This window comes from Periplaneta americana, chromosome 5, assembly GCF_040183065.1.
Source record: "Periplaneta americana isolate PAMFEO1 chromosome 5, P.americana_PAMFEO1_priV1, whole genome shotgun sequence".
Taxonomy (NCBI): Eukaryota; Metazoa; Arthropoda; class Insecta; order Blattodea; family Blattidae; genus Periplaneta; species Periplaneta americana.
The window spans coordinates 75,395,915-75,411,580 of record NC_091121.1 but is presented as its reverse complement, the minus strand read 5'-3'; the positions used below and the strand labels follow the sequence as shown (position 1 = coordinate 75,411,580).

The window sequence follows — 15,666 nt, the reverse complement described above, 5'->3', positions numbered from 1 at the left end:
ACATTATTATAAGAATGAATATACTACAGAATAACCTATCAAGTTTTCTGTGCATAAGAAGCTATTTTAATCTTACCTGTCCTCAATTCACTCACAAGTTACTGTAATAACATTATAGCATTATGTCCATCCAGAGAAACTACACTTTCCAATGGTGAAATAATAATTAATTATACAAATCGGTTAATTTAGCTTCCGATATTACCATACAAATACAGAAACATTGTCTGTAGGCTATGTTTCATAGCTTTCGATCGTTGTGTCCAAGGCCCCTTATAGACGAAGTCATTTGTTTTTCATTTCAATACACCGCCTTAGATGGCAGTTATTTTAATTTTAAAACTCATTTATCTCATTAAATATCAGTCCTATCAAAATTTTTCAGAGAATGAAACTTATCAGAAATCATTTGTAAAGAAACTTTTGTTACGTAACATATTTCACAAAAATCAATAATAAGCGAGATATTTCGATTTATTTAATTCAGGCCCCCTTATAACTCCCCTTTTAAATAACGTATTTTTAATGCCATATAGCCTATAATCTAAGTTACAACGAACTCAATTTATATTCCAATTTTCATCGAAATCGGTTCAGCCATTATCGCGTGAAAAGGTAACAAACAGACAGACAGACAGACAGACATACATACAAACAAAAATTTCAAAAAAGCTATTTTCGGTTTCAGGGTGGTTAATTATATATGTTAGGACCAATTATTTTTGGAAAATCAAAAATTACCAGAAAAATTTCGGCTACAGATTTATTATTAGTATAGATTATTATTATTATTATTATTATTATTATACATGTAGTTGAAATTTGAATCCCGGTCAGGCACGGGCTTTTTAATTGACAAATTCGTAGTATGTTACTATATTAGGGATAAATATTATTTTATTTAGGGAAAAGGTTGTGATACTAATAATATTATGATAGTTCTTTTTGAGAATTTTTTTACAATTTTACTGAGCGAGAGAAGGACCGATTTTGTGCAGAAACTTGTCCACGAACATCCCCTTAATACATTGACGCAAAAAATCGATCTTCCTCTCTCTCAGTAAATTTGTAAAAATTTCTCAAAAAGAACTATCATAATATCATTAGTATCTCAATATTACCAACCTTTACCCTAATTTCTTTTCCTGAGGAACTGAATTAAAAGATAAATGTAAATTTAATAATAATCAGAATTCATAACATTACAACAATAATATTTTTTCAACGATGATTCCGAAATCATCTTTTTGAATTCGGCTCAAAAGAGCAGCTCACTCAGTATAGTGCACGGAATGAGTATGTCTAAATATCAAGTTGGCCAACCTGCATATAAACAAACGATAAATAAACAGTACTCCTACATTTTGTTGAGTCATAGCAGGATGAACTCACAGCCTGAAGGACATTTGTTACGAAGACGAATCTGAAATGACATCCGCTCTTCTCAGTGATATGACAACATTTTGCGTACCTACGGGCGCTGCAGACACTGTATGCGAGAGTCACTGCCATTAATAACACGCGAGAAGGCTAGACACTACTGCGGCTCTCTTATGACTAGAGACCGGAATTTAGGCAAAAAAAACTTTTTTTTTTTTTTCCTCCTTGATACATACAGACTTGAGATTTAATATTTACATTTTTCATGGAAATATAGGCAGAAATAAAGGGGTTTTATAGTGCCCAAAAATGCCTATTTCAACGTTAGTGTCTATTTTTAAGTTTTTTTTTTTAAATTGTTGCAACATTTTTCATAATTGTTTACTGTTTTTCTTAATATCCTGTACCGTTTACATTCTAAGACGGATAACAACGCTTTCCTGGCAGTGAACAAAACAATAGAGAAGTACCTCCGGACCACCTCTTCTCATTCTTACCATCTTTCTATCATATAATTGAAACTTTCAATTCGCCTGGGTAGCGTAGTCGATATAGCGCTGGCCTTCTGTGCTCGAGCTTGCGGGTTCGATCCCGTCCCCGGCCCAGGTCAATGGTATTTAATTGTGCTGAAATGCGACAGGTTCATGTAAGTAGCCTATATTTACTGGCATGTAAAAGAACTCCTACGGGACAAATTATTATTATTATTATTATTATTATTATTATTATTATTATTATTATTATTATTATATCTTCCTCTGTCAGCAGTTTAACACAAATTCGCTGGGATGCACCCGAATAAGCATTCTCTTACATTCCAAGACAGATAACAACCCCTTTCCTTTTTCTCACCATTTGTAAGTATAGCAGTGAGCGACACAATAGCCACAATAGGTGCTGATCGTCTACTGTGAAGCAAACTATGGAAATGGGGAAAAAAAACTATTTTTTATTTTATAGAGCCTCAATAAAGGACTTTAAGAATCTATTTTAGGCGCCTAAAATGCTACTTTTTAGGGTCTAAAATTGCACTCTCTACTTATGACTTATTTGGTAGCCAGTATAGTATTCTAGGTAGCACTCACTACCTACTCTGGCCACGCGTCTGGAAGCATAAACTAACCGAAATATACGACGCTCCAGCTTTATTTATCAACCTTTCTTTAAAAAATGAGCTGTTCACAGTTTATACAATGCTTACAGGATCGTTATTTAATGACCAAGGAGCGGATTTCTATGACCTAAAAATAGGATATATGCATGCATTTATGACCTAAAAACATAAAAATATGACCAATAAAATTCGAAATATGACTTTATCAGTAACACATGTATGTTACATTTTTTAATTATCGGCATTATACATTAATTAAAATACAATGTCTAACCAGTTGGATGTTATATTTATGCAAATTACTTCAAATGCCCTCTAAATAGCATGTTGAAAAGATACTGTAGAAACGCGGAGTGACCGAGAGGAAGGAGAAAGTTACGAACACTTGAAAATTTTAAGGAAATCCTGTTTTGTTGTGTACAGTATGTTTTCACTCACAGGGCCAAACAATAGAAGTCTAACTGCTACTTGAAACCGCACATTTCATAGTCCGTGAATAGTTTTTTCTGATTGCATTTCTGCGAAAATATAGGTATTTTAGAGCTTCCTGAAAAACTTTCAAAGTATTATATTTTACCATAGCTCATTATGGTTTGAATGAATGCATTAAATATGAGAAATGCGCAAAATATAATATTATGAAGGAATTTTTACTAAATATGGTATAAAACTTTAAAAAATGCCTAAGTATGCATAGTTATTCCCAAAATGTAACGTTAATATGCAGTTTCGTACTAAATATACTACAAAATTAAAAACGGTCCAAATATGCATTTATATGACCAACAAAAACCCTTCCATTTTCTTCAGAATCCTTGGAATCAAGTTTAAATCAGTCTGAAAACCGAAACAATTCCTATGCCACTTCTGCACATTCTTTGGAATCCGGTGAAAGTCAGTATTGCCATATCTACTTACATAAGTGTAAGTTAATGTTTCAAACCGGTTTCAACTAATTATCAATTTTGCTGTCAACTTAATTCTCCCTTTTTTTTCCCAATTTCATGGAGTTCCCATCATACAAAACAACATTAAATAGGAGAAGATGCAATATTTTGCCAGAAAACCAGAAAATATAGAAAATTAATTGATGTTGTATTGTAACCAGTGTTGAGTTTAGCCAATGATGCAAGAAGTTTTTTTTTTTTTGTGTTAGAGTTTGATGATGCTGAAAAACTGTTTAATTATTCAAATGTATGTATTTTGATGGCCTATTAAAATAGACAAAATTATTAATCTATAACGGCTTATTTTTTAAAATAATGATGAAAATATGCTTCAAAGGTTTAGGAACAAGTATATTTTAGCATTGAAATATTTATTTTATATTTTCATATCTTTTTCAAAAATGAATTTCATTTTTTTTGTTTTACTTGGTTATTTAACGACGTTGTATCAACTACTCGGTTATTTAGCGTCGATGGAAATGGTGATAGCGAGATGGTATTAGGCGAGATGAGGCCGAGGATTCGACATAGATTACCTGATATTCGCCTTACAGTTGGGGAAAACCTCGGAAAAACCCCAACTAGGTAATCAGCCCAAGCGGGAATCGAACCAGCGCCCGAGCGCAACTCTGGATCGGCAGGCAAGCACCTTAGCCGACTGAGCTACGCCGGTGGCTATGAATTTCATAACTTGGCAAAATTTCCTTCATATTGTGCCCATCGCTGACCATAAGACAAAGGAAAATCACCAAGTACTGTGGAAGAGAAATAAATCTCTGCCAGTGTCAGAAATCGAACCACAGTATCGGACCTACGGAAGTGTCGAGTTTATAAAACACACAAAAACATATATAATTCTCTGAACAGTGTGATTCTGGTCTCGGTATAGAAACAACTAAATAATAACTAGTGTGTGAAGGAAGGTCAACCTGTCAGTCGTACTGAAAAGGGCAACAGTTCTATCACTCTGAAAATAGAACGCGTCGTAACACTTCAGTTGCAGTAACTGAAAATTAACCAATGCATGCACTTCTATTGAAAATAACATGTTCCATTCCGGCAATAAAATAGTTGCATAGAAAAATTTCCAGTGCGCGTTTAGTCCAAGGGAAATTCGAACCCTTGACCGTGACTTCCACAAGGCTTCGACAGTGTGCTGTAGACCGTGAATACCACGGCTCGCAAACCAAATATAATTCTAGCCGAATCGGGGAACTGCTGGTCTGTATCAGTAGGTCTATATCAATATCGTAGCTAATACAGATAAGTGCCATCAGAGCTGGACTACTCCAGTCTAAGAGCCCACTCACCCACTCAATGGAAGAGTGGGCCGATACAAGGAGAGTCTACATGCCAATGACAGGAATCGAACGATCGGCCATTCAGTATAGAGCCGTTTGCTACGCGAACCGAGACCTGACATGTTTCTCATTAGGAGAATTGCGTACGGGCAAGGGAAACGCACTTTAAGATGTTGAGACGCCTACAGAATAGCAGTAACAAGAGCCAATCGCAGCTCCATGCTAATATTACCTAGTAGTACAGAGTGATTCATATAAAATTAACACATTTATTTATTTATTTATTTATTTATTTATTTCAACAAGAATAATGCTAAACACAATTTGTTATATCTAAAATGTAGAATATTTTAGGGGGATTAATAACCTCTACAGGAAAAGCTAAAAATACTCTCCCTCCTGCTCAAGCCACAACTCAACACGTCGTTGCATGTTACTCGCCGCTCGTTGGAGGACTCTGTTGTCAATATCATTGATCTCGTGTAGGCTATAATGATCTGCTTCAAATCGTCCAAATGTCTGGGGACGTGTGGCGTAAACCCTGTTCTTTAAGTCTTAGGAAGAAGTCCGGTGTTGTCAAGTCCGGAGATCTCGGTGGCCACGGATTCTTGGAAATTATCCGGTCGTCAAAGAAACTTTCAATTAACTCCATGGATTCGTTTAGTGTACGGCATGTGGCCGCCTCTGCTGTCAAGGACGTACACTAGTACACGTTTGCGTTAAGGCTGAGTGAACCTCAAGACCATGGTGCGGCAGGAAGAATTAGATCAATAGAAAAAAACGCATGACCTCCTCGGGAATCGAGCCTGCGACCTTCCATGTAAAGCGCAATACCCTAACCGTAACGCTATAGCGCGCCTTCCCTCCGTATACTGTAATAGCTTCAAATATTACTGCCATTTATGAAATTTTATTTAAAACTTGTTATAACTGTTGAAACTGCGTTGTGTGTAAATGACTAATGAAATATACATTACTACATTACGTACCTGTCAAGTAGCCAGCAGTATAAGGAAAGCACGGCATTCAAGATTAAAGATGCTATTGTAGACAAACGACAGCAAGTATTCAACGGAATGACGACATTTTGGAAAATAGATGTCAGTTCCACCTGGCTTTTTAATTACCTGTAACAAAAGGAGAATATTATATTATTATTATTATTATTATTATTATTATTATTATTATTATTACTTTCAATAATATTATTAGTAGTATTATTGTCATTATTATTACTTCTTTTTAAGTTTATTTGGTCCTCAATATATTACTGAGACATTAGAAATAACGGAAGCTCTTGTTATGTGATTAGCACGGTGTATAGTCACGCTACAAAAAAAACAAGCACAAGAGAATAACAAACTCAACATCTCTTGCAAAAAGAGATAGATTTCAATTTCCTGCAGGTAATCGTATAGATTAGGCTGCTATATTTTTATCTGAAGACGATACTTCTCGTGTTTACGAGTTGTTTAGTTAACTGTCCGATCAACAGATCTGAACCTCACAAGCGATACCAATATGGCACCACTTATGAGGCAACTAGGCCAGGAGATAAATGGGGTAGGGTGAGGTTCAAACCTGTCTTCGGACAATTGACTAAACCACAACAAGATTACACAATATATTTCAGAAATATAATTATTTCTTTATATAGTGAGTTGTAAGTGAAGTTACTGTTTTAAGTCATAAACATTTATTAACATTAGTACTTCAGGTTCAAGGTTGGTAGCACTGAAGTACTAGTCATATTTCATCTTTGGTATCTCACCATACCAGGGGCAATAGTTTCTGAATGTAGGCAACACACAGGATGTAGGACAAGTATCTGACCAGGGAAACGCCTGGAATCCATACTAAATGCATCACTTGAAAGGCAGAGAAGAAGACTGACCATAAGGCGTATATAGAGAGGTTCCAGGAAAAATCGTAATAGGTCCTTAACATATTTGCACAAAATCACGTGTAGAAGCTCAGCTCTAAAGACAATCTCACGCTGTTTGATAGACTGACTCAAAAGGCACGGAAGCAATGATCTTCATATGTTTAAATACAAATGCAGTTAGGAAATATCTTGATTGCACTTTCTATATTGTTCTGAGTATACTGTTGGCATGGCATAAGTTAGCTGCTTAATCAAAAGATGTAATGTACGAATTTTATGTGATTCTCAAGCAGCAATTGACGATAAATATAACCTCAATCTAATTGCGGTCGGTATTAGGGAAACTTTGTTACTATGTAAGCAACATGTATGTTTCGATTGGGTACGTGGTCATGTAGGGAACACAGGAAACGAAAGAGCAGTTCATCTAGCCAAGATGGCCGCAATTTCGGAAACAAAACACATACTCTAAACAACCCCTCTCTTATGCAAAAATGCAAATGAAGGTGGACATCTTAAATGACTGGAATGCAATGTGGTTAAATAGTACAAATGGTCAAATCACAAAATCATTATATTTTCCCACAGTTAAAGATAGACTAACCGTAAAGAATTATGAACCATCATACATATCCACGCAATTCATGACTGGACACGGAAAATTTAATTCATATTTTGAACGTTTCAAAATTGGCAACCCAAACGGTTTTTCATGTCCCTGTGAACACCCCACACAAACAGTCGACCACCCGTTATTTGAGTGCCCACTACAAGAACGCAAGAGATACCGGCAAGAAACCCATCTTAGCATGTGCGATACAACTTTCTCACCACCAATTACAAAAGTTCTTCTGAAGCAATGTTGCATAAAGGAATTTCACATATTTATTACAGGTGTATTTAAGACCTTGTAGAAAATAACAGTATTAAGTAACATTGTCCTATTTATTCTTTTGGAGCCAAATTTGTAACTTTTAAAAGTATAGTTATCATGTTGAAGTGTATGTGTTGTAGAGGATGCTTGATTTGTTGTGTATGTGAGTCATAGTTATGGGATGCTTGATTGTGTTTGTGTGACTATTGTGTATTAATTTATGATGTATGTTAGGCTAAGTTGCTTAATTGTGTTATAGAGTACGGCTATAAGAAATGTTATGTTTATGTGTTGTAACTGTTTTCTGTATGTCTCAATTGATGCCTGATGTTTGATTTGCAATCGCAATGTTTAAATTACGGATTGTTTATGTTTTATTTCCATTGTGTAAGCTAATTTATTTTTCTTTTCAATTTGTTTTATGCTTAGGCCTATTTCTGTGTGTAAAACTATAGCCCTAGCATACATAATGTAAAATAGGGCTCCCCCCCATTGGAGATACAATAATAATAATAATAATAATAATAATAATAATAATAATAATAATCATCATCATCATCAAAAGAGGGCGAAGAAAATGCAAGCAGAACATCCTCTGTATATGTGAAAGGGCGGTAAAATTTTTATTTACAAGAAGTCACGCGGTTTTAGTCAGAAAGACTTACCATTTAAGTCTCACAATGAGGGGGGTGGCTCTCTTATTTAAAGCGGAAGTTAACCGTAGATAACAAAGGCGATATAACCGATAAGCTAACCTATTCATGGAGCACAGATCAAGAACACGTGGATCTCTTATCTCCACGAGAGAGGCGTAGACCCCAAGGAGTATGCATAACTTAGCCACTCTCTGCCACTCAAAGCAGTGACATCCGAGACAAAAGACAGGCGCTTCGAACTTGGCCTTCTCCGAGGAAACAACTCCGGAAGTGGTTAGGCGGGCGGTTCCCAGGGGTACGTAATGGATACGCGGCTAATTAAAGTTTCATTAAGGTGTTATTGACATGAGGGGAGGCCCGGCAAACACTTTGCCATTAATGGAAGCGGGTGCACCCCTGACTTACTCATTACTAATGGAATGGCTACGGTAACGAGACTGACGATGGAGTTCACAGCTTACAATGGCCAAGTTTCACGACCGAGCTCGTGGCTGCGTTTAAAAATTGTTCACTGTCATGATTAAACTTCCTGCAATGTAAACAACTCAATAATGCACTCTACGTGGAGCTGCTACCAATTTCACTGATCTTCAGCGACCGAGATGAAACTTTGCGGAGAAATTTTATTAAATTCTTTCTGCCGGGTAACATGGTTTACACTTTTCATTACGCCACCACAACAACTTGTTTTCAATGTTCAACCCTTCAGCCTCAACCTTGTGAGAACTGTAACTCGATATTAGTCACATGTGTCGATACTCTCTGGTTATGGAGTCAGCAATGCAAAGTCATAGTTTAAAAATTAGATAAAACTTAAGACAAGCGACAAAAGTCTAATCTGAATAGGAGAGGGATACAATGCCACTTCCCTTGGGGACAAAGTAGAAATTTTACCACTTGTGCCATACCGTACCGAAAGACAATCAATCCAAAATCAACGAGCTACTGAGTCAAACAGAAATAAAAAGAAAATAAGAACGAATTAAAAAAAAAGTACGCCAACGAAAAACTAATTATCCAAAGAAGCAACACCTCCAACCGATCAAATAAATACAACTGACCAAAATCACATAAATACATACATTCTTATGGCTTTTAAGGAACCCGGAGGTTCATTGCCGCCCTCACATAAGCCCGCCATAGGTCCTTATCCTGAGCAAGATTAATCCAGTCCCTACCATCATATCCCACCTCCCTCAAATACATTTTAATATTATCCTCCCATCTACGCCATGTACCAAATCGCATAACCTTATTCCTTAGTTGTGGTCGTGCCGGAGAATCAGTCCCATTCCGAGGTTTATTGTTAGGTTTCGTAACAAGCTGTTTTTTACGGTAATGAGTTGTTAACGCCAATCAAAATCATGAAAACCAACCAAAACTATATAGATTATTAACTAAGAAAACAAAATAAATAACCAAATATCAATGGTTATTAGAGGAGGAAGATTCGCTCCGGCGCCGGCGATCGAACCCGGGTCCTTGGTTCTACGTACGAAGTGCTCTAACCAATGAGCAACGCCGAAGTTCAATCCTCAGCACCGGAACTAATCCCTCTCCTCTAGTGTTTTTCCCTTTGTGGCATGACTCCACGTTCGACATATATGTTGACATAATAACCACTGTGACGATAACAGATGCATTCTGTAGGATCAAAAATTGATCTTTACGTAGATTCTTCGCCCAACAGTGCATATTACTGCGGAATCCCGGCCACCAAGTCACTCAATTAAGTGCGCTCCTTGCATAATGGCAGTTGACTTAATATATGCCAACATATATGTCAAACTTGGAGTCAGGACACAAAGTGAAAAACACTAGAGAAGAGGGATTCGATCCGGTGCTGTGGATTGAGGTTCGGCGTTGCTCAGTGGTTAGAGCAGTTGGTACGTAGAACCAAGGACCCGGGTTCGATCCCCGGCGCCGGAGCGAATTTTTCTCCTCTAATAACCATTGTTACCATAACAGATATATTCAGTAGGACCAAATATTAACCTTCACGTAGCAAACTAAAAATAAATAACGTAGATCTACCAACTAGCAAAACAAAAATAATCAACCAAGCAGCAAACTGAAAATAACCAACCAACTAAAGCCAAACAAAACGCCAGCAAGCCAATAAAAAGCAAACAAAAAGCCAAATCAACCAATAAAAATCAGACAAACACCGACCCAATTAATCAACAGCCCAAACCATAAAATGACCAACCCATGAACCAACAAATTAAAACAGTACAACCACCAACCAAAACCAAACAAAAACCAAACCATCAACAAAGAAAACAAAACAAAAAGCAACCAAACAACTGACCAGCCTAAAACAAACAACCAGCGAACCCAAACTAAACCAATCAAAGAAACCAATCTTAAGTAACTACCAACCTATCAGAAGCAACTAACGAATCAATTGATCAATCAAGAGAAACATATTAATCAATCAAACAACCAATCAACCATAAATTAATCAAAAGCAGGGAAACAACAAATTAGGGGAGAGTTGAGTAGTATCGGACATCGGGTAATATCGGACAGTGATGTTTTTCATCTACCACCAGATGGTAGTACAGTGATGTTTCTTTGATCTACCACCAGATGGTAGTAGCAATGGTCAGAAGTCGCATACAGAAACGTAACCATGACACTTATGTACTACCATCTGGTGACAGATGAAAGAAACATCACTGTCCGATATTATCCGATGTCCGATACTACCCAACCAAGAGGAGTAGAAATAGAAGAGAGGGGGTCAATCGTATCTATTCCCTGTTAATCGCTGTTAATTCTATGACACTGCCACGATGAGCGCTAACATCGCCTCTTACCAACATTCCGTCACTGATTTTAGACTCCTGGAAATGGAGAATGAACTTGCGTGCTCTTGGTTTAAGTTGTTAGTCCTGGAACAATTTCTTGCCGTATTTCAAGAACTGAACAAGAAGACATATTGAATTTTCTTGCCTAGGCGAGGGAAGGATGGCCGGACGAATTAAATGCGAATATCCGTACTGCGGAAGTAAGAAGAGTAGTCACCACTCGAAATGTTTCTTCAAAATACCTGGGATAGTGAGAGGTGAGTTTTCATTTACAATATATAGCAATGTTATCACTTATAACTAATTTGATATACTTGTAAATTTTGCTAGCCACGTGCATAATTTTAAATTATATAGGTTAGGTTAGCATATATTAATTCATACACACATATACAGAATTTGTAACATCTAGTTACATATTAACAGACTTTTATTATTATTTCTATTGATAGATATATATATATATATATATATATATATATATATATATATATAGAAGATGCATTTTTTGTTTTTATTTTCGAAGCTTTTTATACAGTGCAGGAGAAACTTTGCTGTTTTGCGCACCACACACGGGAGAAAAAAAGTTATTTCAAACACTGGATATAACCAATAAAATTGCAGCAAACCACGTCGTGTCGTGTGCAGCTTGGTACCGGAGTTTCAATATTCCAATAGAAAAAAATAGAGTAATAGACCCTTTCCTTGAATATTCCCCGCGTGGTATTATTACTTGAGACCTTTACATATTTATAACATTTATTATAAAAATAATAGTAATATGTATAATAATAAATTGCAATAATAATAATAATAATAATAATAATAATAATAAAAGTCTATTTATGATATAATTAAATGTTATATAGGCTATACTGTATATGTGTATGAAATTACCGTAAGCACAGGAACGTGACTTCGTGGCACTTTATAAAATCACTCTAATAGCCTATAAATTGAAAGGGAACAGCTGCTGTGAGCTATGATGATGTAGCTTATACGTTAACCAATTTATGACATATTTTATACACCTATATTTTATTTTATTTTTTGTTTCGCCTACATTGTATTTTTACAAATGTTGTCTTTAAATACGAATTTTTTCCTGGACCAAAATTAGGCCTACAATAGAAATGATGAGATAATTAGTATTTTAACGTGAAGCTGACTGGAGGAGTTTATTTTAATTTTTCTTGGTTCTCAAAGTGATTTTATTAAGTGCCATGAAATGGTTTTCCTGTGCTCATAATTTATATTTATTTTACACTTTATTTCAATTTTTTTCAGATGCAAGGCATGCCTAGAAGCATTGGGCATATAAGATATGATGGTTAAAGAGCCCAACAAACTGCACAACAGCTTTCGGGAGCCATACCTTGCAAAGTTGAAGCTATCTCCAATGGTCAAGGTAACTTACTTAAGTAACTGCAAGCCTTTTATATTATGCAATTTCAGTGCTTCATATCTATACCTATAAATTCTGTCGTAATTGCAAATTGTGAATGAATACATAAAGAAAAGCCATTCACACAAATAGTAAAGTATCAGGCTAAGTAGATCCCATAATTAAAGCTTTGGGGCGAATAATGGTCTGTATTGCAATCTGCTAACTGGGCAGGAGGAACGAAAATGTTACATCGTCATTCCACTCATAAATAATTTACTATTGGACGGGCAACATACACCGTTATTCCATCAATATGTTTTGTACACTAAGCAAAGTATAGATTGTATGTTACTGAAAGTCATATTACACATCGGAGAAGTTTGTAATATTATGAACAGAATAATAATGAACACAATGACAAACACAGTTTTTAAATGTTGACTATAAGAGAGTAACACATTTTAAACAGTTCCTTTCTGACATCAAAAGCAAGCTGTGAGCACATCTTGAAAGAATTTCCGAAAATCTGTTCCTGAAACGAAATAACTTGATAACATTCTAAGATAAAGTATAATGGCAAAAATTGTAACATAAACCATTATTCGGCCCAACGCTTCAATTGTAACCTCTATCCTTGGTGGTACAGGACTACTTACTCTTGCTGTCAATTCATAATTGTAACCTTTTGGTTGTTTTATTTTGTACGGGAAGAAACAGAGGACCCCCGCCAGAGAGGCTGGTGACCCCCCAAGAGAGGAGAGGCAGTGAGAAGAGGCGGGGGAGCCCCCAAGAATGCAAACCACGGCCACACCGATAGTAACACTGAAGAGGAGGACAATTTGCAGTCTTCGAGTACAACTGCATCATCTGAGAGGAAGAGTCCTCAAGACCACACAGAGAGATCTGAAGATTGACATTGCCCTTGCAACTTTAAGGAAGAAGGTTCCCGGGCCATTATATGAATTGGTAAAAAATTCTGCAAATCAAGGTTTCAGGTATAACTCCCTGTAAAGTTGATTTGAATAATTTCCAGGGAAAAATTGTTCCGGAGCCGGGTATCGAACCCGGGACCTTTGGTTTAACGTACCAACGCTCTACCACTGAGCTACTCGGGAACTCTAACCGACACCGATCCAATTTTTCCCTCTATATCCACAGACCTCAAAGTGGGCTGACAACCGTCAAGCAACCAACTTCGAGTGCACACTAACTCCGTGTGACTTAAGTTGTGGTTTTCTGTTAACGAACAGTGACGTGTATTATGCAAATCAAGGTTTCAGGTATAACTCCCTGTAAAGTTGATTTGAATAATTTCCAGGGAAAAATTGTTCCGGAGCCGGGTATCGAACCCGGGACCTTTGGTTTAACGTACCAACGCTCTACCACTGAGCTACTCGGGAACTCTAACCGACACCGATCCAATTTTTCCCTCTATATCCACAGACCTCAAAGTGGGCTGACAACCGTCAAGCAACCAACTTCGAGTGCACACTAACTCCGTGTGACTTAAGTTGTGGTTTTCTGTTAACGAACAGTGACGTGTATTATGCAAATCAAGGTTTCAGGTATAACTCCCTGTAAAGTTGATTTGAATAATTTCCAGGGAAAAATTGTTCCGGAGCCGGGTATCGAACCCGGGACCTTTGGTTTAACGTACCAACGCTCTACCACTGAGCTACTCGGGAACTCTAACCGACACCGATCCAATTTTTCCCTCTATATCCACAGACCTCAAAGTGGGCTGACAACCGTCAAGCAACCAACTTCGAGTGCACACTAACTCCGTGTGACTTAAGTTGTGGTTTTCTGTTAACGAACAGTGACGTGTATTATGCAAATCAAGGTTTCAGGTATAACTCCCTGTAAAGTTGATTTGAATAATTTCCAGGGAAAAATTGTTCCGGAGCCGGGTATCGAACCCGGGACCTTTGGTTTAACGTACCAACGCTCTACCACTGAGCTACTCGGGAACTCTAACCGACACCGATCCAATTTTTCCCTCTATATCCACAGACCTCAAAGTGGGCTGACAACCGTCAAGCAACCAACTTCGAGTGCACACTAACTCCGTGTGACTTAAGTTGTGGTTTTCTGTTAACGAACAGTGACGTGTATTATGCAAATCAAGGTTTCAGGTATAACTCCCTGTAAAGTTGATTTGAATAATTTCCAGGGAAAAATTGTTCCGGAGCCGGGTATCGAACCCGGGACCTTTGGTTTAACGTACCAACGCTCTACCACTGAGCTACTCGGGAACTCTAACCGACACCGATCCAATTTTTCCCTCTATATCCACAGACCTCAAAGTGGGCTGACAACCGTCAAGCAACCAACTTCGAGTGCACACTAACTCCGTGTGACTTAAGTTGTGGTTTTCTGTTAACGAACAGTGACGTGTATTATGCAAATCAAGGTTTCAGGTATAACTCCCTGTAAAGTTGATTTGAATAATTTCCAGGGAAAAATTTTGGTAAAAAATTGTCTCTCCTCAAATGCAAGGTATGTACAGAGAGTTCGGTGGTCACCGGAATTGAAAGCAAAGGCTCTTAATATTTATTTACAGAGCCCAAGTGCCTATAGAATGATTAGGAAGTTATTAAATTTCCCTTCTAAGGCTACATTGCTTAGAGTTTTGCGAAAGTATATCACTGATGTTGGTTTTAGTGACAAATTATTCGACATACTAAGGAATGCCTGTAGTAAGATGACTCACACTGACAAAGTAGGTTGCCTTATGTGGGATGAAATATCTTTAAAAGCAGTGTTGACAAGCAATAAATGTCTGCAGCAACTAAATGGCTTAATGTCCGTGTTGCACTATTGAACATATACCAGGAGTAGCAGAATTTGCTAAGAAGTAATTCATTACCTGCTTGTAATAAAGACATAGACCACTCACCATAGACACAAGCATCTGATTTGCAGGATTACCTGACAAGTGTTTTTCAAATCTTTGAAACCCATCAACAAAATCATCATTATTGTTACAAGCCAAGCTGATTTTAGTGGTATTTCATCGCATATGAGACAGCACAGCTCATCTATGTCACTCATTTTGTCACAAGCATATTTTAGCTTATCCAGTATTTTCTCACAAAACCCAACATCATTTGTATATAAGGCAAACTTTCGTAGAAGAGTGGCTTTACAAGGAATACTCAATAATTTTCTAACAATTCTGTTTCACTTGTACTGTGTAAGTAGATATTAAGGGCTTTACATTTGAATTCTGTTAACCAGGGACATTCCTGTACAAATCATGAACCAGAGGATTGTCTGCAGGATTGTATATGTAAAATAATATTAACA

The 15,666-nt window shown here is 36.9% G+C and overlaps 1 protein-coding gene and 1 long non-coding RNA gene across 2 annotated transcripts in view; one reads left to right on the top strand and one right to left on the bottom strand.

The window, feature by feature from the left end:
- Dg (Dystroglycan) overlaps positions 1–15,666 on the bottom strand; it is a 474,860-nt gene that overhangs the window by 214,266 nt on the left and 244,928 nt on the right. The window lies entirely within an intron of this gene.
- LOC138699834 (uncharacterized) lies at positions 10,887–13,322 on the top strand. The gene is made up of 3 exons (XR_011332083.1): positions 10,887–11,227; positions 12,258–12,378; positions 13,069–13,322. It is a non-coding gene; the product is annotated as an uncharacterized lncRNA (long non-coding RNA).